Source organism: Heliangelus exortis, chromosome 3 (genome assembly GCF_036169615.1).
Source record: "Heliangelus exortis chromosome 3, bHelExo1.hap1, whole genome shotgun sequence".
Lineage (NCBI taxonomy): Eukaryota > Metazoa > Chordata > Aves > Apodiformes > Trochilidae > Heliangelus > Heliangelus exortis.
The window spans coordinates 60,263,971-60,289,570 of NC_092424.1; the positions used below are offsets into that span (position 1 = coordinate 60,263,971).

The following is a 25,600-nucleotide window of genomic DNA, read 5'->3' on the forward strand; positions in this document are numbered from 1 at the left end:
CAACTGGATATACTGAGGAGAAAACCTATGGAAATTATTGATGTTGCCAATTACAAAAATGATTATTGAACTAAAAATAAAGCTCTTTAGCAAGTGGAAAAAAGAGGAAAAGTTGTGATGAATGACTTCTCTGCACCAGAAAGAGCTGTGTCATATGTTGTGTTAATTAAATGCCAATACAATTCCTTTAAGATAAGATGGTGTAGATGGTGTGTAATTAAGGTAGATGGTTTGAAAGAATAGGACCCGATTTTGTGATTTATTCTGAATGATTGATACCTTAATGAGAACAATCATATTTCTCTTTATTACAGAAAATGTTACCTCTGTCATTCATCGCAAGAGTATCCCTCCTAAGATAAAAGAAATCAACCAAAAAGTAAGAATTAATATAGTGCTTTACATTTAGATAAGAATCTAACCTGGGATTCTTCCTTCTCATTTACAACCTCTCCTCCAAAATGTACTAGGAATAGCCATCTTGCATCCCATTCTTGTAAATAAATTGCATAATTAATTCCTTTAATTAGTTTGGGTTACTAAGAGAAGTGATTTAAATTTGCAGCTATTGACTGTATAGATTCATAGGTACCCAAATACATAACTTCTGAACTGCATTTTCTTTCTGTGGCTAGACCTAATAATAACTCCGAAAGATCACAAGCAAATTCTGTTTCTAAAATAAACTCAGTTTCCATGATAATCTTTTGGGTATAACTTTGATGCATAATTACTCATTTATTTTTTCCTTTTCATACACCAGTTAATTTCACAATGGCAAAATTCATGTCCCATGTTTATGCAAGTATTGGGACAAGATGGTTTTGCTTTTTTTCGAACAAACTCTTCCTATGACAGATGTTTCACACTATGCTTGCATCTATTCTTATATTTAGAGTCAAAGGCCATGAGTGGCATGAGTATTTGACATGGAAGAGGGGGGAACTGAAGGCAATCAGGGCTTAAATGAACCCAGAAGCCACCTCCAGTTCCAGCTGTCCCACAGCTGACAGCCATGGTCTCCTTTGCCACCCACCCATTCCACTTCAAATAGGCATTGCTTGTTTGGCTTATTATGGCTTTATTTCTTTCTGGGAGATTGCCTGATGAACAAAGAGCAAATTTTGTACCATTTAGGAAAGACCAGAAGTGTGCCACTACTTGTCTAAATATGCTGCTTGTATTTCATGAGTTAGTTTCACAAGGCAGTGTGATGCTCCATGGCCTCTTCATGAACCGCTCTCATGTTTTCCCTCTGTCTTTTTTCCCCTGCCCCTCTGATACTTTGGATTTGTAATTTAACTGTCATGAAATTAAAGCCTCAGGCTTTTGTTAATGCAAGATCTTTTTTTCACCAAATCAGTGTGAGATTTTGTGTCTTCATTAGGAGAGCAATTTGCACCACAGCATATCCCCTAAGAATTCATCTCACCCTATGAAGAACAAAGTTAAAAAAAAAATCAGATGCAGGCATCTGGACACTTATAAGAAAAATCTCAGCAGGATTTATAAATTATGATCTTCACCTCATTGCAGAAACCTGCAGACAAAATCCTAAGATACCACAGCTTGGCTCAGCATCAAGTAGCTGGATGTAGGGATGCGTGACCATCCCTCTGGCAGTCAAAGCCTCACTAAAAGCAGCCTCTGAATATGCCCTTCTGCCACAGACTGGGGAGCTGCTTCTGCTGCTTGTGGCAGGAACTGGGGAAAGGAGGAGGGAGGACTGTCCCCTCTGCAGCCCTCTTGCTCCCTCGTGCCAGCTGCAGCCAGCTGTTGAGCTCTGGCTGCCAAAATCTGGTACTTTGAATTCTTAAGACAAATCTGTTTCTTGAACAGCTGCGTTTCATCTTGTCTGCAGCAAAGCAACAAGAGAAGCCATGATGGCCCTTTTTCTAGCATCTTCAGTTCCTTGCAAATTGGGAAAAGAGAGCAAAGGTGGTGTTTTGGAAGTAATCTCTATGAAAAGGAATTTCATTGCAAGCTATCATATTTTTTCTTCTAATACTTTTTATCTGAATTAGACCTGTATATCTCACAGAAATAACCTGAAAATTACCATTATAGGCAGTCTGGTTCTGTTGCTGTTGTTCATATTTTAAAACTAAAGTGTTTAGGTGTTTTGCAAAAATGTATCTTACTATATTATGTGGAAAAATAGTTAAAATCCTGACAAAAATAGTCTAAGCTTCAGGAAAGTTTTCATCTGAGGCAGACATGTATCAAAACAGACCCCTCTCTTGCCTCCAAAGTTCTTTGCAAATTAAGCAACCTCTTCTTTCTAGCATTTTAGTTGGCCTTGGTTTCCTTTGGGTTCACTACAGATTTTTCTTCTTCAAGCTTGAAAACACTGAAAGAAGTTTCTTGTCTGATGTTGCCATATTCTCTAATCAGCTCTTTCATTATGAGCTGCCCAAAACCCATTGTCTCCTTTTATTAAATGACAGGTATATTGATGAATGACAGGTTGACAGAAGAATGACAAATGTGATAAAAGATTTGGATAGTCAGATCAGTTGGTCTGAAGAAAAGAGAGCTGTACTGGGAAAGGCCTTGCAATAGGCCTTCTCAATAGGAAAATTGAGACTGAATAGGCTTCACTCACAGAAAGCAATTATGTGGAAAAACTATATAGAAAATATAGCCCAGTTTGTCTGCTAGACAATAAAAGTAAATTTTTCAACTTTATAAAATGATTCAAGGAAATCTTGAGTGAATAATTTTGTTATAGAAAAGGTTATTTTAAATGAGGTACAAAACTTCCAGAGAGAGACATGGCATAGGGCTAGCAGAAACAGTGAGAATTATAAAAATAGCACAGGAGTAATCAAAGTGAAAAACTGAAAATGTAAAATTTACAGCTGTTAAATCTCCTGTGCATCCATATTCTTGCTATATTAAGCCTCACCATTGCCAACTTAAACAGATCTTTCAAGAAGGTATCTGACATAGAAGTGGTGCAGGGCATGGAACACAACTTGTGCTGGTGGCTTGCAAGGTCTCCATCTGTAGAACACCCACACCGTGCAGGATGGACAACAGGTTCCCCCAAGACACCCAAAGAAGCAGTAAGAGTGGATAGACTATCTCATGGCAACTATATATGCTGTTTAGAGGAAAGTATAAAAGAAACCTTGATTGTCAAATTCAGGATCAAAGATTGATAGCTGCCTCAGAGCACACAAATGTTATCCCACTAATCCAAAAAAAAACCCTGGAGGCCATTCAATCCATTTGCACAAGCCTTTGGTCTTAAGAGGAAAAGTTTATACACTGTTAATGCTAAAGCCCAAAGAAAGCATTTAAGTGTTCCTTACATACCAAAATGATGGGTAAACACTTCTGCACTTTACATTTCCAAATTGAAAACTGATAGGAAAACCCAGTGGTGGTCTTGGATATTTAGTGGAAAGTAAAAGCTGGCTCCAACTGACACTTTTTAAATACAGCCATTACAGACCAAGACAAAAATCAAAGATTTGCCATACATTCATGGCAGCAATCTGTTGTCAAGAGCTTTATGCAGTGAGAAATGAGGTTTTCATAAAACTGAAGTTTATAAGTTAAAAAAGATCTCAATTGGTTGTCACCTCAAATCTAGCTCACAGAACATTTTCAGTGACAGTTTGTAATGCAGATCAGATAATATGCTGAATGTCATGGACATGATTCAAAATGTCAAAACAAAGCATAATTATTAAAACAAATCAGAGTGGAGAAGAAAATGTAATAGAGCACAAAATGAGCATAACCTGTGAGAAGTTATTTTGGTCTGCACCACTTCTGAGCACAATGTCAAAATGGTAGAACTTAGCACACGTGTTTCTTTTACAGCACTGGCTTCTGATTTTAACATTGTAATGTCTGTGAGCATACTTACACTTTTTTTGTAAGCCACAGCTTTTAATTTAGCTGGCACCACAAGCAGTTAGCCCAGAAGGAGAGAGATATATGATTAAATGCTGTGACCGATGCTAAGCTAAGCCAGGTAGTCAAGTATTTTATTTAGGAGATAACACAAGGAAATGTTTGTCTCATAAGTACTTAAAATGAAAATATGAGGCCCATATAATACATCCAATATAAAGAAAATGTCTTTAATATTACTGTTGAGAACTGCTGAGAAGAGATAGAAGAGTTGGATGTCAGTCAATGTTTGTTTGCTGTTTTTATGGCTTTCCCCAATTCTCATTCCAGCCTCATCTGGATGGTATTCAGTCTGGTCCAGTCTTCCTTGCTTATGACTGACAAGATTTCAGCAGCTTGACCAACCTCCCTGGGAGCAATGCACTGGGACCAGTACTCCAAGGAGACTGGCAGCCTCTGTGAGCTACACTTCAGGATGCCTCTGGCTGAGCACGTGGCATCCCTTTAATTCTCCTCCATGCAAAGGCAAGTGAAACTCATCCAGTCTAAAAAAATGCAGTCTGTAATTATAGCCATATAAGAAGTCAATTTAATCAAGGAAATGTGTGTGGTTGTGCATATCATGTACTTGCCTAGACATAGGTCTGTCATTCATTAGCTCTCTAGCATGGAGAAGCAGCAACCATCAGAGCATCCCCCAGCACAGAGGCTGGAGTACTGAGAGACTAGAAAAATATGAAATAGAGCCAAAGAATGACACCTGCTTAGTAAAGAAAATTTGTATCAGTTGATGTCAGGGCACTGCTCTTGATATTTGTGAGATCATACTGATTTATGACTATTCTGACTGGCATACATCTGCAATTCTTCTATATTTTACGTATTTGGGTGGAAGAATGAACTGACCTCATTCAGATAGAGGATCTCTTTCTCATATATATGCCAGGAGACAAAGATATCAAACATTTATTTAATCTTGCAAATATTAGAAAAGAAAATAAAAAGTATGCTTGAGCAGTCTGCAGCAGAATGGTAAAGTCCTCTGAGAGCCTTATGTTTGCTACTCCCTGGGAAATAAATAGTATCTGCTATTCTAATATTGATTTTTCATTCTTCATCTTACCTAGTCAAGCCTTTCCAAACTAAGCATCAGCTATTCTAACAAAGGCTGAGCAGGGGAATGGGAGGAGGGTAATATATGTATGCATATACTTAGTGCAGCCTATGTCCTTGACTATCCCAAGTGATTCATTTTAGCAAATCTCTTTTGCTTCTAGTGACCTGTGGCACTGATGGTGGTGCAGACTCAAGCTAAGCTCTTTAGAACTATGCCAGCAGTTTAGACTCAGCATTTATTACCATAAAAAAAAAAAAAAAAAAAAAAAAAAAAAAGAAAAAACCAGGAAAAAAAAGTGTATTTTGCAGGTATCAGTTCACTCATTTTTTATTTTTTTATTTTACGTCTTTGTCTAGTTTTATATACTTTCAATAAAGGAAAATAAGAGAAGAAAACTATGAAACTATAAGATGAGACCAGATACTAATTGCCAGGACCCCACCTGTGCCAGTGGCACTGTTCCTGGACTCCTTGTTGGTGATTCCTTGATGCATTCTCAGGCCATTCCACCAGTGAACCTGTACATGTGTCAGAGAAACATGGAGAACCTTCTCCTCACTATTCCCCTGTATTGGGTAAAATCATGAAAATCATGCTGTAGACACTATAATGGTAAAGATATTCTGTCTTTTCTTTTTAAAGCTGATTTATAAAAACTGCTGAAGGCATCTACATCAACCCTGATATAGTGAAAAGCCCTTAAAAACTAAAAATTTAATAGCTTTTTTGGCTGAGGGGATATGTTATTTGTGCTAGACATTCTGGCCCCAATAGCATCCAGCAATTGTGCTTTTCCAAGCCACTTTGACTTTTGTGGTGAATGGGAGTTCTGCCAATAGGTGATGATCAGAGTAGCTTGAAGGCAGGAATGAGGAAATGCAGGAATGAGAAAGGGGGAAAAATGTGAAAATGTTTTAAGAAAAAACTTCTATCAGGACCCATCATTACAATCTCCAAAACAATAGAGTGGTTGTTATGAAAATGCCAACATTTATTTAATACATTATTTTTCCTGCAAACTGATTCTGTGTAAAGTTAACTGATCCATGAGTAAAAAAAAAAAAAAAAGTTAACTGATCCTCGAGTAAAGTTAAATGTATATATAAAGATAAGGAGCACACAAAAAGTTCACAGGCAGTTACTGAAACTGCATTACTGGAATTTGTATTCTGAAGGCTCACTAGAAGCTGTGACCACATCATCACTGGAAAAGAAAAAAAAATTACCAGATGGCAACTGTTGCAAAAACTATGAGCCATATCCTCAGTAGGTAAAGGTAAAAATAACCTACAGAGAACAGAGGGGACCTGGCCTCCATGGCTAAATCTTGGTGCACAGGGAGAAGTTGGGACTGAGCTGAATGACAGGAGAAATGCTCCTTTCCTCTTAGCACTTTCTGTCTGTCTTTCTTTTTAATTGGGGTTTCTTCAGTAGCTATTTCTTGTACCTAGTAACACCTTTTTCAATGCCATATTAATCTAAGTAAAAGTTTTTAGCATCCAAATTTTAATAATATATAAAATTCTTCATATCTGGTTTAACATCTGCCCTGCCTACCCACTTCATGTTGCCCTGCATGGTACTGATGCTGCTTTCTGTGTTTCAACTGCATATGGGTAATGTTGTAACTCCCTTTCCACTGCCTTTGCTTCTCACCCTCCTTCATTTTCAAATTGTCATTTATTTCATCACTGATAAGCACTAGAAGCCAAAGTTTATCTCAAATGTGGGCCCTCTTGAATGTCTTGAAGTGGTTCCTTTTGAGTAGAGACACTGCCGGCATTTTCCGTCCGCATTTTCTATCAGCATGTGTGGTGCTCATAATTTGATTTTTGAGACAATGGTCTCCCACTGAGAATTAAAGGACTCTTGAGTGTTTGACATGTGAGTCCTATAATCAGCCTGAGAAAACTAGGAGGCAAAAGTTACACGTAATGCTTGCAAAGATCACAGCAATGCCCTGTTTCCAATGGGATTTTACTCCAATTTAATAGTAATTTAACTGAATCTCTAACCTGACAGAATACACATGCATGGGATACACCCTATATTTCCATGTGTGGTCTCATCTTCTCTTTCCATGTTATGATCTCATCTTCTCATATGGAAGGTCATGGGTGAACGCCTACTGATTAAATAAGAATATCATTCTGGTCTTTTAGACAGAACATCATATGAGGAGTTGAGAGGTTTATGATTCTGTTACATGTTTCCAGAGAAGCCATTACATCTCTTTTTGTCTCAGCTCTGTTGCACTCTTTAGTAATAACAAAATTATATAGATTTTGTTTATAAAACATGTAGGTGCTATTTTTATATTTTTCCATCCTTGATTCTTAAGCTTTTTCTAAAGAATTTTGTATTTCATTTGTGAGTAGCAAGAGAAACTTTTGGAAACCAGCATCACAAAAGTTAATTCAATTTGTTTTACAAACTTGCCCTCTTCCTTCAGTGGCTGCCTCTTCTTCATTGTGAAGACTGTTTTCATTCTTCCCTAAAAAACTTGATTTGCCTTTCTTGATTTCTCACTTCTTGCTGAGGCAATGTTCTGTTTTTCTTTCATTTTTTTATGTCCCATTCTTTGAGCCTCTTTTTGACATATATATTTTTTTTATGTCTCTTCCATGGATTCTCTCATTTTTCCTGTCAGAAAAGTTAAAAACTAGTTTTACTTTCTAAATTCTATTTGAAGTTATTTGTTGGTCATACTATGAGTCAGTATAGTTTTCCTTTTCTTTGCTTTCCACTTTTTTGCCCACCTAAGCTGCAAAATTGGTCAAGGAAACAAAGCTTGTGAGATTTCAAATCTCTGAAGTGATGTCTGAGGAAAGAAAAAATTGAAATTTTCCTGAGAATTATTTTAGATTACTCTATTGAAAATGCCTTGAGAAAGGAAGAATACTCTACAGGAGCTGCCCAAGTGCAATTCCTATTGCTCTGAAAGCTCTCCAGATGGGTTTGTAGCTTGGGAAAAGTTATCACAGAATCACAGAATCAGCTGGGTAGGAAAGGACCTCTGAGATCAAGTCCAACCCTTATTAGACAACTTGTTTCTGCATGGTGAGAAAGCTGGAATTATTGAACCCATAATAATATAACATCAATTGCATTGTAGGAGAATGAACCCTGACATTTACTGAGTTCAATTATAAAATATCCATTAACAATAGTTATGAAAAATAGGTTAGACAATCGATTGTTCAAATGATTTAGGTATAACTGAGCTTGCTCTGAGGAAGATTGTTGGATTAGAAAATAAATGATCCCATCCTACATTTGAATGAGGATTGCAAATTCTTGATCTTTATATGCATCTTTTGTTCCCTTTTCACATGGTATCTGTGACTGTTGTGAGAAAAGGGGAGGCAGCAGCACTTGCTGCAAAGTCTCCCTGACATCTCTGTTAGCCTGGGGTCATGCTGGAGAAGAAGGCTCCACTGGGAATAGACACAGGGGAATTATTCATGCATCTTTATCAGGTTCAGGGAGATTTCCAGAGAGGTATTGCTTTCTGTGCAGTATCTTTCAGGCAGAGTCTGCTCCCAGAGGAGAACTCTCTTGGCAGATTAACTCATGCAGGCTGAAGCAGGCTGAAGTCTTCCTTGTAGCAGGAAGACTTCCATGCCACCCATGATGCCAGGAGGCTGCTGGCTGACTGGCTGAAAAGGAGTCCTCCACCTAGGCCCCAGAACCTGCAGGGTGTTGTGTGTGCATCCCCAAATGCAGAGGCAGAAAAAGCCCTTTCATCAGCAAGACTTCAGTCGGTGTATGGCTGGTGGGGAAGAGTACTATAGACCTATTAGGACCACAGGGTAGAAGTCATCTTTTGCACTGGTGACAAGCATCATCCCAGGCATACACTTATATTTTTTTTTTTTTTTTTTTTTTGCAGCCCATTTTTATGTTGATAGCAAGAATGAAGAAATAAGCTGCAGATTTGGGAACATGCATTGCTGCAGTGGTCAGATTTGAGTGGATTTCCCTGTGAATGGAAGTGTGTAATATCTTACAGCAGAATTAGCTGTAGAGTAGACACATTGATTTGTAGAACGTTAATAAAATAAAAGCAAAACTCACAGAAGTGATTTTCCTTCATAGTTGATCATTGTGAAATCCTGCCCCAATCAATGAACTCAAGTTCCTCTGTTTACTATGGTAACACAAGCTTTTTGTTGTCATTGTAGCCAATGACTGATTGTTCTGCAACCTACTATTGTGTCAAACCTCCTAAGAAGGAGGTTAATTCAAAACAACCTGAAATATGACAAAATAATGTGACAGAAATTAGGATTAAGAAAATAAAAACCATTAATTACAATCATCCTTCATTTAACGTTATTCTGTGTGGATCTAGAATTTTATTTGTCAGTGTAGACTGAAGCTTAGTCTTTACACCCACTGAACTATCAGTTATGGTGGTGACATCTGAATAGATACTCTGTTTAAGTGGAATTTACACTACATCTTAATTAAGACTGTTTTACTGTCTTGTTGCTGCTATTAGATGGAAACCAGTTCCTAGGAACTGTCCCATTTGACTATGCTCCAGTTAGTTCCAGCTTTCCAGTTTAGTATGGCTGGAACATGAACCTTTTTATTATTAACTTTGATATCCTAACAGAAACAAGCAGCTAATTCTTAACTGAGCAACTATTTTATATGCAGGAACTGATGAAGAATTTTAAATAGATCTTAACTCTTCCTTTTATTAAAAAATATAAACTGTCTGTGGCAATGACCTAAAATACTCAGAAACGGAAGCATTTTTCCTTGGGCTAACACTAATCTCATCTATTTTATCACATTAGCCTATCATGAAACAACAGAATAAGATTAGAGAACAAAATCCATTGTACTTTTCATAGAAATTAATTGCATTCAGGAACTCTGTGTACCACCAGAAATCAATGATGTGGTTTCATTAATGGTCAGGCTTAGACATAGCTTACTGCCTTTTGTGATTTGTAGCAACTTCACTAAAGAACAATCATACTTATCAAACATAACACACAGAAAATAAAAATAGCATAGAACATGGAAAATCCCTGGTTTATAAAACCAGGAATCCTTCTCCAATTTCAGGGACTGACTGGGGTATATGAGTACTACAACTGGGACATAGGCAGAGGTTGGAGTTTAACATGTAGGCACAGAGTCTCCATAACTCATAATTCACCCTCCAAGCCCTGCAAGTACTTTGGAGTTCAGAAAGTTGCCTCTAGGCTGGTACTATGGAGTTTCACAGTGTTTATTTCATGCTTGTGCCAGTTCATGTCTGCCAACCTCACCACTACCTGTCCTGAACTTCTATTCAGGAGTTAATGCTTACTGCACAAGTTACCTTTAGCATTTGTTCCAGGGCTTGTCACTTGCAGTCATTTGCATTCAAAATATATCCTGAAGGGCTGATGCTCCTGCACAGGGCCCCTGTTATACATTGGCACAATATCTGTGGCACTCAACCATGATCTGGGAAGTCTGTAGCCTGAGAGGGTTCGGATCCAAAGTATAAACTGTTTCTACAAGACTGCTGTCCCTGCTAATAGTGCCCAATATATCGATGCTGAGACTGGGAGGGTGCTCAATTTCTTGGTCTGCTAATCCCTGCAGAATGGCTCCTTTGAATCCCTTTTGATTTGGGAGTGTCTCTTGAAATAGACAAGGAACTAGCTGTCTGGAAGTTAGATAGAAGACAAGATGCAGATGTCACTGCATCTTTCTAGCTCTGGATCCAACCCTAGGAGGCTCCATGCGGGCATGCATGAAAGTCTCTGCAGGATTGTTAATTTCAGCACTTCCATCCCACTTCAAGGTAAAGCAACTCCAGCGAAAAAGCAATATAAGTCCTGTCACTGTCCAGGTTTCAGAAGCCACAGGCAGACCTCACTCACATCTTTCATTAAGACTGCTGAAGTTTAAAAAATGGTGATTAAAAAAATTTGAAGCAGCATTTCCCACATCTTAAGCCAACTAGAAGAATATCTACACTACAATGCTTCATTTATCAAATACTGCCTAGCAGAAAGAAGATGGCATGGTCTTAAGCTCTGCCAGGGGAGGTTTAGGTTAGATATTAGGAGGAAATTCTTTACAGAGAGGGTGATCAGACATTGGAATGGGCTGCCCAGGGAGGTGGTGGATTCTCTGTCCCTGGAGGTTTTTAAGATGAGACTGATGTGGCACTCAGTGCCATGGTCTGGTAACCACAATGGTAGTGGGTCAAGGGTTGGACTTGATGATCTCAGAGATCCTTTCCAACCCAGCTGATTCTATGATTCTATTATTTCTCCAAGTTTGGAGGTGTGTTTAGGAGCAGGAGGCACCAGGACCTACAGTCTGATGTGCTCCACACAGAGCAAACTGCAGAGAGGCAGCAGAGTTGGTATCTCAGCTACCTGCACAGCTGGGATGGCAAATCCCAACTTTGTGTCCACCTTCATTCTCCTTGCTGCTGTTTTCCTCTGGCCTGAGCAGTAGCAGGGCTCCTCAGATGCACTCATGGGCTGGCTGGTCCTGGGCCAGTTTGCACAGGTATGTGTGTTGTGCCTCTACTGCACTGCTGAAACGAAGGGGATCTTCCCAGGTTAGCACTTGAGCTTGCTGTAGACAGGAAAACTAATTTATGAACCTTACAGAACTAAACGGAAGGTGTTCAGACATCATATTTAATTTCTTTTTTTCTTGCATGCAAGATCCTGAGTCAAAGCACCATAATAGATTGTTGAAGACTGTCATGAAAATTATGTCACATGAAAAGATTTATGTCGATGAGTATTTCTGGACTGTCTAATGAGACTTACTGCATTTTCAGCATAAATCAAGGAAGAAAATTATCTTTAAGCTTAGTTATCAGCCAGAAGAGACAATACTTTTCACATCTTTATTTTGTTTTTTTGTCAGATGAAATCTAGCTAGTAAACAGTAAATATTTCTAATTTTGCACCTTAATACTGGTGATGATTACTTGCTCAAGGCTTGTTTTGAGTGCCACTGAAGTCAAAAGAATTCTTTTCCATTACTTCAGTGTGCTTGGGAGCAGTCAGTGAAACTGTTTGATTAGAGCAGATGAGAGAAATCCATGTTAGGGACTACAGACAAGACTGCTTGGCAAGAAGAGATTTGAATGTCTCATCCAACAAAAAGATTGAGCCATAATAGTTATTAATGTGGTAAATATTATGGAATTAAAAATCAGCTGGCATTAATTTGAGAAACTATTTTTTTAACAAAGGAAATGGCAGTATGGTTGGCTCCAGGGAGTAACAGTTTGTCAGTGTCTATACTGTTGTGCTGGAGGTTACAGAAATGCTTTGTATAATTCGGAGTCCACAAGGAGCTCATATTCTTAATGTATATATGTACACATACGTACATAAAACTATTAACAGAAAAAATACAACTACTCTTAAATTATCTCAGTCAGCCGTAGAATTTTGTAACATTTACAGCTCTTCATACTCCTTTGCTTGATGCTGTTATATGGCCATTTTCCTTTCTGCCTTTAGGTGCAAAGCCTTTTATTTATACAGAAATATGAAATTAGTGCAGTGTCCAAAGTCTTGTAAATACTGATGGAACAAACATCAGAAATTTAGACATATTATGTTTACCATTTTCTAAATGACAGCAGCTCGAATGGATTTCTGATCCTTCCGTATTTCGCTTCTATCTCTAACTCATTTGTAGCAGAACAAAGAAAACAAACATAAGTGCAGATAGATGTTTAATCATGTGATGCTGTCATTATTCTCCTGCCATTTCTTGTCTTTTAAATGTGTACACGTTTATGATATGACTCCTTACTGAGTAATGTAAATAACTACTTTAAAGTGATTGTTTACAATCTTAACCATGGGAGCTTTTTTTTTGTTTGTTTTTTGTTAATGTTATTGTGGACGCACTTCAAAGCCCTCTTAAAGATTAGGATCTTTTTGTACCAAAAGCTGTCCTCACTAGATATTAACATTTTTTATTCCAGAGAGTTCACATCTGAAAGGCCCAGTGTGGAGTCTGCTAGCATGTGGTCATCAAAATAAGAGGTAAGAAAAATAGCCTGTGATTCAGTATTCACTGATAATTTGTAACTGACTGTTTAAAGGCTAAAAAGCATGCACCTCTGAGAGGTTTAACAAAAAAATATGTTCTCACTCCACATATTATTCCTGGTATGGAATATGTTACATAACAATCTATAGCTTCTTATCCAAAGAACAAATCTGTAGCCATCTTTCTCCACAAAACCTGTTCACTACCAACCAGACTGCTTTTTTTTCATAATGCTTCGCAAGTAGTCCACTATCCTTTCTAGTAGAGAATAAGCAAAAATGGCAGGCAGGCTCATGAGCCATACAAACTATTTAGCAAAAGAAGAAAATATGCTATTTTTACATCCTTGTGGGTTAACCCTGCTTGGTAGGTAAGCACCACACAGCCACTTGCTCACTTCCCCTTCCCTCAGTGGGACAGGGAAAGAGGAAAAGAATAAAAGCAAGAAGTCTTGGGGGTCAAGATAAAAGAAAACAAAGAGAAGTTTAATTAGTGAAGGATAGGTGGGAGAAGAGGAAAGAAAACAAAATAAGTGATGCAGGGGCACCTCCCGTGGGTAGACTGATGCTTAGTCAGTTCCCAAGCAAATGACTAACATCCCTAAAATCTTCTCTTTCTCTTTTTCCTTTTCTTGCTGATCATGACATTACGTGGTATGGAATCTCTCTTTGGTTAGTCTGGGCCATCTGCCTGGTTGTGTTCCCACCCACACTACTGTGTCACCCAAATCTCTTCACTGGGAGGCAGAGCAAGACACAGAAAGGGCTTTGACACTGTGCAAACACTGCTCAGCAAAAGTTGGAGCACTGATGTATCACTACTCTTTCAAGAATCTAAAGCCCAGCATCATATCAGCTACTATGAAGAAAGTTAACTCTATCTCATCCAGGCCCAGTAAAGTCCTTTTAATTTTCTCCCCCAAATCCCATCTCACCTGTTGTTGTGCCTTGCTACAAAAGGAATTTAAAATATTCTTGATGTTATAAATTTTGCCTGTGACTCTCAGGTATGCAGAAAGCACCTTAGAGAAAACAAGAATACCGTTTTCCTCATGGTGCCTCTTTCTGAGGAAAAGGTATTATTCTCTTTACTAGAGTGCCTTTTTTTTTTTTTTTATAGGGGGGACTGTAATTACTGCTCACTTTACAATATCCAGTGAATGAATTGTACTGCTTCTCTGCATAGTGTGCTGCTTCATATTTCAATATCTTGTTTGTGGGACGTGGAAGACATTGAGAGAATGGGGACTCATGTCCTTCCAGAAATCAGAAGAACTGTCACTCTGTGTCAGGCAGTGCCTGACCTCCCTGCCAGCTGAACTGGAGGACAAGCCTCCCCTTCAAGTGCATTAGCAGGATGGGACCCTCGAGAGCCAGCAGAGCCCTAGAGTCGTCACCCCAAGAGCCATGAAATTTTCAAAAGGTCAGGGAAGATTTTTGAGGGATATATTTTGCAGCGAGGCATGTCACACTAGATCCCCGTTGCTAGGGAAGTTATAGCAAGCTGTGCATGGAGCCTACAACTGCTGGAAATTTCTTTCAGCTCGATGTGATTCACAGGCATGAGGACTAATAAGAACACAGTGTATTATTAAAAATATCAGCTTGACAGGGCTCAGCAAGTGCCTGTAGCAAGCGTACCTCAGAAATGGGGAAAAAGCCTGACTCCATTTACTCTCTGCATCTCAGCCTCCTTACTTATCTGCGGAGAGAGGCAGAGAATTACATGAGTTTGAGATTTTAATGAGAAGAAGTAGAGGACTAATGAAATGCTAATGAGATTGACATAATCCAGTGTGTCACTGCAGGCTCTCAGTCCTTTCAAGCCTGGTAAACAAAATAGCAACCATTAATTTGACTGAAGTGGATACATGAATTTAGCAATGGAATTTAGAAAGCACTGAAAAATGCCTCATGTTCTCAGCAGTGACAGTGAATCCTGGTTTTTGAAAGGTATTTTTCAGAGATAGGAGTAGGTCCTCAATTTTCCACTTGCCATGGACATACTAAAAAATCTTTGGGGTCAGGTGGCAGCCACACGTGGACACAAAGGTAAGTCGGTGGTTTCCATAAGGTTTCTAATCTGTTTATTGGGAAGTGGACCTGGCAGGAAACTAGAGGGGGAATCCTGATTTTTCATGGAAAACCTCTGTTCAGAAAAGGGAAGTGACTCTAAGTGCTGAGGGGGGAATGGGCTGGCTGTAAGACAAGGGCTTTTGTGTCATGTCTGACCATCTTATCCATCTGCTTGATGCCCAGCAGGTCTCAGGCAAATGGGGAACTTCAAGACAAGAGGTTTTCCTTTCCAGAGGGACTCAACTCTGGGCCCAAATAGACCAGAGGGCAAAGCAAGGCAGAAATAGGTTGAAACTATTTTTACAGCTCCTGTGATCCAAAGATGATTTTTGTCTTACACAGGAGAGAACAAGTTTCCAGCTGTTCTGTTTTTCTTTGGTTTGTTTTAAAGCCCTTAGCACCCTGTGTGCCTCCTCAGGGATCAATGGGACACGAGGCAATGGCTTCCACTCATCTCCCTTCCAGCAAAGGCACTTGAATCCATGGAGGAATAATTTAAGTCAGATCCCTTCTGGTACAGAAACAGCCAAAGGCACTAAAGGTTATGTCCAAAATTACTCCTTTGTATTGTATCAACTGATTTCTTTGTAGATGTCTTGTAAAAAGACCTTCCTTATGAACTGAACTTTAAGTCAGGTTTCAATTTTACTGCCTATCACAACTATATTTGCAATTTTGGGGCCTTCTTAAAGAGGACTTATGACAAATTCTTCTAACCTGGAAGATAACTCTGGCCCTAGCAGCTACCGAGTCTGCCCTGACTAGCTTCCATTTGTGCCACTTGTATCATAAAATGACAGAGTCCAAATGCTTGTTCCAGACAAACTGTTTACTTCCCACAGAGAGAAGAAAATTACAGAGAAAAAAAAAAAAAAGCCGTCATTCAGAGCCTCCTCAGACATATTTTAACTTGAATCTGTCTTGTTCTAAGTTTTGTTCTTCCAAGAAAGAAACCTCTTTCCCTTTCAACACTTCTTTTCAGTTATACATATATCACAATAATTTAGCATACATTTCTCTTATCTTTGATTAATATCTTGCCTTTTACTTAAATACCCCTTAACATGAAATCATCGAAGTAATTTTGGTTGAATCTCTGTGCCACTGACATACTGTTAATGAAAACAAGATAAGCATCTGAAGCTTTCAAGGGATGATTGCTGTAGTGTTTGGATGCATTCCTGACAAGATAAGTCTCTAATTCTTTTTTAAAACACTATCATATGCTTCCAACCACACCTCCACACTTCTTTATGTGCAGAGTCCCAAGTGAACTTAAGTGCACAATTCATAGAAGTCATATAGAAGTTTGCTCAGGTCACTGTCTGACATGCTGATGAGCATTACTTTATAATTTCTTCGTTTTTTCCTGAATAATTTCCATGTTTCCATCAGACCTTTTTCTTCTATCTGGGTTTTAAAGAATCTAGGGCAGGGATTAACACTTACGGAAACATAAGTAAGAACATATTTTATCTGCTAAAATTCTCTTTCTGAAATAAATTTCACCTTCATTTATATGGAACCATATGCAAATTAAACCCCATTCTAAAATGTTTGTTTCAACGAAAATAGTCTTCCATATGCCCCTGTTGATTTAAGATACCTGCTGTATTAAAAATAAATTTCAAGTGCCAGAATACAGTGATTGACAGTGGATTTGCATTTATAACAAAAACTTCCAGCATTCACTGAAAATCACAAAGACAGCCCTGAGAATGACAAAATGACCCTCAGAGTCCCTCTACCTTTTTCCTCACATATAGAATGAGAATAGTACTGACCTGACAGAACTACAATGCAAGACTGGAATTCATGGATATTTGGAAAATAATTCAGGACTCGGAAGTGACATTCATTTAAAATAGCGTTTCCTTAAGAAATGTTGAACTTTTCTTATCCTTTTCTAATGTTATCTCAGAACTAGAATAATGGAGTTTAGCACTTTGTGCATGAAGGGTTTTTTCACTATCTTGTGCTGTGTTAGCTCCTCTGTCCCTCTCCTCACAAGTCATGGGATGTGTTTGGATGTGCAGCTGAGGAATAACATCATCTACCTTAGATGTGCAAAAACAGAGAAGAGAAATTCATAGGGAGCCATGTGGTGCTCCTGGCAGTGCAGTGTCTGCATGAAGGAACTCGGTTGCTTTTGCTTCAGATGCAAATTGGGTCAGCTGCCAAAGTTGTCCCCTGATACCAGCACTGAGGCTTTGCTGCTGCTGCTCCCTCCTGCCATGTAGATTCATCTCTTTCAGATATCAGTGAGAGGAGGACCCCCGCCTCAGACAGAGAAAAGGTCATCCATATCCACCTCTTGCCCTTAGTCTGATTGCCACTGACCCTTTTTGTTTGGTTTTGGGTTTTTGTTTGTTTGTTTGTTTGTTTGTTTGTTTTTAATGTGATATTCTTTCCTTTGGGCAGGATCTGATACTCCAAGTTCAGCATGTGCTGTCCCTGTGCTTTGGGGTTTAGTGCAGCTGACTGTGTCATGCATTTGCATGGCTTTGTTGCTCTCCTTGCATTGTTTAATTGAATGAAAATTACCTGAGGTTCAGCTTTTCCTCTGTACAATCTAAGCAAATCATATCCTGCAGTTAAAAAACTTGCTCTTGTTTGCTGAACATGTCTTTTTCCTGCATTAATTACTAGGATGTCCACTTCACACTCCCACCACTCTGATCTTCAGCCTGAGTATTCTTGTGCATGTTGCTTACCATAAGCATGTGAATAGTTCTAATGAAGAAAAAGCTTAATTATAATGCAGTGTTGAGGCTGTTTCCAGATTATTAAAATGTTGTCTCACAGGAGTGATGATGTCACTTAACTTCTCAGCTTGCTCATCTGTGCCTTGTAATGCACTTTAGTAATTTGTAAATCAGATAGTTTCCATCTTATATGGCCCATGTCACAGTGCTATCACAACAGTATTATTAGAGGTTTTATACGACACAAGCATGTGGGTCTCTGAACAGCATCTTAGATATTTGGTAGAAAAATAATTATTCCAATAACAGAAGCACTAGGCTGAATTTCACATTGATTCTACCAGCTTAAAAATAGTAAGATATTTTCTTTGCATCCAAGATTATGACTAGAATGTTCAGAGTGAGGTACTAAGGCAGCTCCTGAAAACAGTTGAACTGTTAAACCATAAGGGTAGGAAACAAAAGAATGCAGTTTGAGGAGCAACTTGTGAAGCAAAATGAAGAAGAAAAAAAGGTATTTTAGAAAGCAAATTCAAGTGTCGTTCAGTGTTAATCAGGGGGAAAGAGGGAAAATTAAGCAATGTGTTACTCATCTAGATTTTTGTTATATTGAAAGCCTACATTTTGGATCCTTTATAGTTGATGAAGACAGTTGCCATTCTGGAATGTAGGGAATGTACATCCCTGAAATCAATGTCTAAAATATCACCCATTTGACATCTTTTTTTTTTTTTCTCTCTCTCTCTCTCCCTCCAACAGTGGATTAAGGAAGACTTCCCAGGTGTTTTACTGTCCTAGGTTTTTTGCTGCTCCATTGAAAATGGTGCAAGTTACTGCTTGCAAGGATTTCCCACATTATTCTCACAAGTGTTCATTCATACAGGGCAGAGCTGGAGAAGAGCCAAAAGTGATTAAACTAGAAGGAAAGAAAAGAAAGGTACTGCTAGGTCTTTTTTTTATATTTCAGAAGCCCTTTGCTTTCACACAGGATGGCTTTGGTGGTAGGGAGGAGCAGCATGGCAAGCACAGACTTTCAGGCTCCAGGGCTGTTTCTACTGCTCTCACCAAAAGGAGGAGAAAGAAGGTAAACACCAATTTCAGTGCCAAGACCTCTTTGAGAGCAGATGAGTAGCAAGATGGAAGCAGAAACATCCCTGGGCAGTTCAGAGGTGATGGAAATGGCCAGCACTGGCTTACGTGGCACACTGAAATTATTTTCTTCCTTGAGACTTTCTGCTTTTAGATGTATTAATTGCCTGTGATTTTAAGCAGTTACATGTGGGCAAGTAAACAGATTGTTTTGAATCACACAGCTGTGCTAATTTATTGCACCAGTTAAAGCAAAGATTGAACATGCTCTTAACTACACACAGGGACTGAATGTACTGGTGGATACAAAAGTGTACACATCTCCCTTCAAATTAAAACATCTCCAGCAAGCAGCAGACCAGTCAGCAGGAAGGTCAGTTCCTGACCATTTGACTCCTCCTGGGTATGTGCACAGGGAAGGCTGGGACTCTGCCTCAGCTGTGCGTGGGAAGGGGTCCAGAGGCAGCTGTCCCCAGGGCAGGAGGTGACAGACCTCCTCCACAACTTTGATGCTACCCTGCTTGGGCCTTGCAAAACCACTGAGCAAACCATGACCATCTCCCATTTCTTGAGCTTCTCCGGTGGCTCCTTATTTCCTTGGAAAGACAATGAATGTTATCTTGTCCAGAACCTGTGCTCTGGGCCAGAACATAAACAGCCCCTAGCAGAAGATAAAATGGACACTTCGCAGGCTGGAGCTCCCAATTTCTCACCACAAATACTCCACTAGTGGAGCTAGAGCAAATTTAAGGATGCAGGGAAATTCCTTAAAAACACAATGCAGGTAAAACTGCTTTTGAACTCAGGGGCTCCTTGTGGTCATGGTCACCCCACTGTATACACAGCAGTTCTGCCTTTTCCTTCCATGAGGCACTATTTCAAACACATTGTTTTTCTATAAATTCTTCTTTCTGCTTGGAAGGCATTTCAGGGATCCCAAATATTAAATGAATAGCATGAGAAATGGAAAGCCATTAATCTCTTGTGAACTGGTCTGGAAAAATATGCATATGAAATAAGTCTATGGGGGAAACCAAAGGAGGTTGTGGTGAAAATGAAGTAACATTTTTTCTTTGTTTGGGTTTTGTTGTAGTTTTTGAGTTTATTCTCCTTTGCGATTCTCATACATGAGATAGAATCTTCTAAAAACTTCCATGAATTTCTGCATAATGCTTCACTGAAAATTTCTACAAGGACCCAAGGAACAAAATTACAATTGCATTTCTAACTACCTAATGCTTGAGATCTTGAGAGATCTTGTGACTGTATTTACCTCTGCACCATGTTCTGAGTACCCCTGACCTGAAGCAATATTCAGAGAAAAGTCTAGTTAGTCTCCTGGATAGGTAAACAGCACTTTGAAAAACAAGTTATGGTTTTATTCTATGGCTATTCCTACCTTAATAAGTTGAGTATTTAAAAAGCAAACTGGGCTGCAATAAGGTTAAACATAAATGTGCAGCTCTTTCTGCAAGGACCCACCCAGAAATGATAAATTCTGCAATTTGTATAAATACATATGCAGACAAAATTCAGAAGCGTTAGATAGGAAGGGGACTTAAAAAAAACCAAAACATAAAAAAACCCTCAAAAATTCCACCTAAGACATGAGACAGAGAAAGAAAGAGAGAAAGAAAGAGAGCAACAGAGAAAGAGAGAAAGAAAGAGAAAAAGAGAAAGAAAGAGAAAGAGAGAAAAAGAGAAAGAGGAAGATTAAAAAGGAAACAGGTGGCTTGTTTCAGGCCTGCCAAGAACATTTTGGAACATTTTGGAACCTAGAGAACATTCACTCCCCTGCTTGGCTGAGTGTTGTTTCTGTCTTGTCCACTCAGTGATTTCTTATCTTTGTCACACATTCCTCCTGCTGCCTGCAAATAACCTGTTCTCTGCTCGTTTTATCTGTTTCCTGGGGGTGGACCTTCAATACATTCTCCACCTTGTCTCTTCCTGGTGTCATATCTTCCTGTTTTGCAGATGCCAGATGCTGATAGATGATTGCTCACCTTATACTCTTACCTTTGCCATCCTCCCCACGCTTCACCCCAACCAAATAAGTCAACACTTTTCAAACATTTTACTTGGTGGTTGAAAATGGTGCAGTTTCTGTTTGATATAATGATGGTATTGGTGAATACTAATGCTCAGGACAGTCACAAGCAATGGTATGGTCTTCCTCAGCTCACCTCTCTTTCTTCTTAATCACAGAAAACCAGTCCAGAAACTACAGATTGAAAAAAATATCTTTTCTTTTTACTTTAGTAGGAATAATGAGTTCCTTGGGCTGCAGCTAGTCCTCTGACTTTAATAGCAGGATACTGGTCCTCATTCCTCATCCATTCTTTATCAATCCAACGCATTCTAAGTAGGGCTGTTACAGTGAATTACAGTATAGACAGATTTGTTTATGCTTTTTCTTGCTCAATGGGGACAACACATTCCCTGAAATGCTTATATATTCCCAGAATTACCCCTGTAAAGTCTCCACAGTACTTGATTAAAAGAGAAGTAGTGCTTTCATACCTCTTCACATTTCTTAAACAGAAATGAACACTCAACGTCCAGACAACATTGTGCAGTGAGTTCAGTGCATCCAGGACACATTGAACTCCAGAACATTTGTGCTATTAATTTCTGCATGCGTCTGTCCATTTGGGATTTCCAGATGTCTGGAGCCTGGCCAAAGCATCTCCTTCATCAGGGCTGCTGGACATCTGGAAATTCCAGACAGTTGGGCAAAGCCCATTTTTCATGTGTACAACATTTCTGGGGTGATAAAGACAACACGTGCAAAACCCCAGATGCACCTATGTAACTTACCCAGAAAGCCTATACAAAGTGAGGATACAGCATAATATAAAAGAGAGCATTAAAAAAGGACAGCTATCTTCTACTGAAGGACAATAGCAGATGAGCACCAAGTTCCTCCCTGAGCCTCTGAAAACCTGCTTCGTTTCTCATTTTGCCTTGGTTTTATTACTTTTCCTTTCAGTCCACCCACTGTGCCAGAACGGACACCCTCACTTAACTTTTTTCCCTCCTTATTCTCTGTGAAAACATCTCTGAGTATCACATTATAACATACACTTTACAGCTCCCATGCTACCTCTCTGTGTATGTTCAGCACCAGTCCTGTTTCACTGGCTTTTTCCTTCTCTTCTGGCTTTGTAACTTATGTTTCTCAAGGGAGGAGAAAGCTATTTCTTACTGACACACCACTCCCTGCATGTTATGGGCTTTATGTCTCTATAGTACTGCTGTAGAAATACTTGATAGGAGCTGTGAATTGCTTTGTGAAACTACAGCTGGTTAGGCAATTGTTTCATAACCAAATTAGGCCTACATCACTCCTGGAATTATTTTCTAGTGACCACAAAGACATTGTGAGTGGAGTTTTTATTTGTGCTAAAAACAGTGTGGTCCAACGGAATGTTTGTGTTCAGAATCCTTGAGATGACTAAATAAGCTGAATATGCATGGGCACTTTTTTTACAACTTGTCAGGACCCACAAGGTGGGTTCGGCACTGTCACGGCTCACAGATTGAGCACAGCTCCCCAGATGTGGGAGCCAAACAAAATATCACATCCCACTGGGTGGGTACAGCATTATGTCCCACAGAGTGGGCACAGGTACAATTCCTCAGAGTGGGGTCAACCCAGGGAGATTTGGACTGGACCCCCTTGTTTTCTAAACTCCTTCAGAGAGGACCCTAGGTGTGGCTGGGTTGACTCCTCCTTTATTTAATGTGTTTTAACAACTCACGCAGCAAGATTAATTTTGGGAATCCTCTGTGTGGTACTCTAGGAGTAGGATTATTACCCAGGAGGTCTGTATAAAAACACAACTTTACTTAAAAGTGAGTAAGATTATAAAGCATGTGAGATTACAACTAGCAGACTTAGAAATGATGGCACCTGTCAAAACCACAGGTTGCCACTAACAAAACTTAACAAAGCAATGGGTAATAAAACTTAAAGTTGGAAACTATGTTACCTTTATGTGCTGAGATAAGGTAAGAAACACAGAGAGAGAGATAAAGAAGAGATAGGAAAGACTTCACCACCCTTGTATCCAGTGATGATCTTGGTAGGAAGTTGTGGTCCTTGGATGGCGGGCACACACCCAACATTTTGAGTGTGCCTTTTTATGCCTCCTGACCCCACCTTTTTGGGGGGGGCTTTGGCATATCTTGTGAAACCAGGTGTTCACTTGGGCCCCACCGGATGGGAGGACTGGGCAATAACCCTCATTTCTGCACGTTCCCTCTTCAGTGGCTATACATGGGGCATACTCTGCCTCTGCAGGGTACAGCCTGCCTGCCCCTGTCCCTTATCAAATAAGGACAGGGTCCTGGCTGTCAGGGTGCCCATCAAACAGAGCTCCCCTTGCAAGGACAGTGTTCAGCTTATCAGGATGGCCACTGTAGGAGGAGCTGCTCTTGTGAGAATAGGACCCCATTTATCAGGGTGGTTCCCCAAATGAGGGTCTCTCCTTGAGGAAAGAAAGTCCAGCTGGCTTATAAATGAGCCCTTCACCCAAGCACATTGTCCATTTTGTTAGGGAAGCTGTTTAGAGACAATTATTCTTTTCAGGATTCTACACTACTGTGGGATAAGTACTGATTAATGGACATAACTCCAGTGGTCAAAATGATAAATTAGGCAGTAAGATTTGCAGAGAAATTGATTTAAAAAAACATTTATGCACCCATAGGGAAAACATTTACATCCTGGAGTAACAAGGATACATCAAAGGAATACCAGAATGTGGGTGTGATTTTTGGCCAGATGGTTTGCAGTTAATTTGATACACTTGACCTGTAAATTAACAGTTAATCAGGGCTGTAAGAACACACTAATAGAAAAAAAATATAGCTAGGTAAAACATAAGCAGTATTGGGTTTCAACACAGGTTACCAACTTCTAAATAAATTTTGTTACATTTTCTTTTATAACTATAAAACTATTCTTCTGTTCAGTGTTTAGATTGACCTGTAGACTGTGCATGCTGCATTTGACCATCATTTTTTGCTTGCAGGCATTATGGGTCAAAGAAGAGCCATTTGTAATTCCACACCATTCTTGCCAGAGGCAGAATTCCCTTTAACGTCTTGAAACTGTTGTGAGGAATCACAGATAGAAACAACAGACCAACAGAAATAACTCTGGACATATGGTAAGGGAACAAATAACTGCAGGCAGGGCTCTCTGTAGCTCAGAGAAAGTATGAGAAAATTTATTTTAGGATTAAATTGTAAATAAATCAAACAATGTTTGACAACTGGAGTGAATTCCTGAATTGTGTATGTGCACTGGACAATGCAGGTGGGTATTGTTGCTGCCCACAGTAGGTTGCTTTCTACAGTCCAAGTGGCTTGGTCTTGATTTAGGCCATAGGCTGACATTTCTGTTGTTGAAAACTTACTAAGGAAGCCATCCTGTATTTGTATATGTTCTTTGAAAACCCTGTACAAAGCTAATTTGTAAATAGTAATTATTACTACTTTCTAAGAATATGAGAATGAGGAAAGCCCCGTGCTATGGTTTGAAAATTCTGGTGGAAATAGTTGCAGCTTCATCTGGGAATTATTTTGGTTTTTTTGCTGTCCTGAGATTTTTCTTACCAGGAATTCTCCTCTCCTAGACTATTCCATTCCAGTCAAAACCCCAGGGTTTTACCAGGCTCCTTTCAATTATCCAACACGTTCAAGGGTGAAGAATTGAGTAGCAGCACCAATAGGCATTTTAAATGAACCCAGTGTATGTCCATGTTGGCAGAGAGGATGGCCTGCCAAGGAATGAATTCTAGAATCAAATAATACTTTAAGTGACTCTTAAATATGTTTTCATTTTCTAAAAAAAAAAAAAATCATTTTGATGTATTACTTGGAACTACATAAGCTCCTGGAAAGCTTAGTGAACTATACTCCTTTTTTTTTAATGACCAATATGTATTTTCAAGTCTTTTTATAACCTTGATAAGTAGGTGAAGGATGTAGTGTGGTTAGGAACTTGAGTGTTAAACTATGAAATGGAAATTAAATTTAAAAATTAGATCATCCCAAAACAAAACCAGAATATGTTCTGTAGAGGATGAAGGGCTCACAATCTTGTTTTTAGATTAAAAATCATATGCAGAATCTTTGCTTTCTTACTTTTTATCAGAGCAGGTAGAACTACGAAGATATTAATGAGTGTATATATATGTATTTAAAAGAATATAAAAGCAATTAAATTCAAAGAAAAACTTTGAATAATTCAAAGAACTGTAAATAAAATGACCTGATCTTTGGTTTTCTGTTGCTAAGGTTTGGGCTTTTGGTTTGGGGGGTGGGTTTTTTGCACAGGTGAGCTCTTGAAAGACCTTTTTTGCCTTTACTACCTATTAAGACTGTAATTCTGGCCTTAAAATGTGTTGCTGATAACTTTCAGTGGAAGGTAGTATTAAAATGCAAAATATTTGTATAAACAAATAGTCATCACTCATTACTAGTGCAATCATCACAGTCTAAGCAAAAAGGAATTGAGGTTTCAGACCCATAATTAAGGGTTTTAATAGTATTAAGATGGAAAGCAAAGGGACTGAGGAAAATTAATATTTTTATGAAGTATAAAGTTCTCTAATTGATGAACTGATGAAAATATCAGTTTTTAAAGCAGGTTTCAAATGGATTTCAGATAGATTGAAATAATGTTATAAAGC

At 38.9% G+C, this 25,600-nt stretch overlaps 1 long non-coding RNA gene across 3 annotated transcripts in view; it reads left to right on the forward strand.

The window, feature by feature from the left end:
* Window positions 1-24,363, forward strand: part of LOC139794805 (uncharacterized) — a 68,013-nt gene extending 43,650 nt beyond the window's left edge. For 2 of the 3 annotated variants that reach the window (XR_011725274.1, XR_011725276.1), the window contains exons 3-5: window positions 4,198-4,396; window positions 12,967-13,023; window positions 23,936-24,363. This is a non-coding gene — a long non-coding RNA (uncharacterized lncRNA). Of the gene's footprint in view, window positions 1-4,197; window positions 4,397-12,966; window positions 13,024-23,876 lie in introns of all 3 variants that reach the window. The other variant, XR_011725275.1, reaches the window with a different exon arrangement.
* The last annotated feature ends 1,237 nt before the right edge of the window (window positions 24,364-25,600 follow it).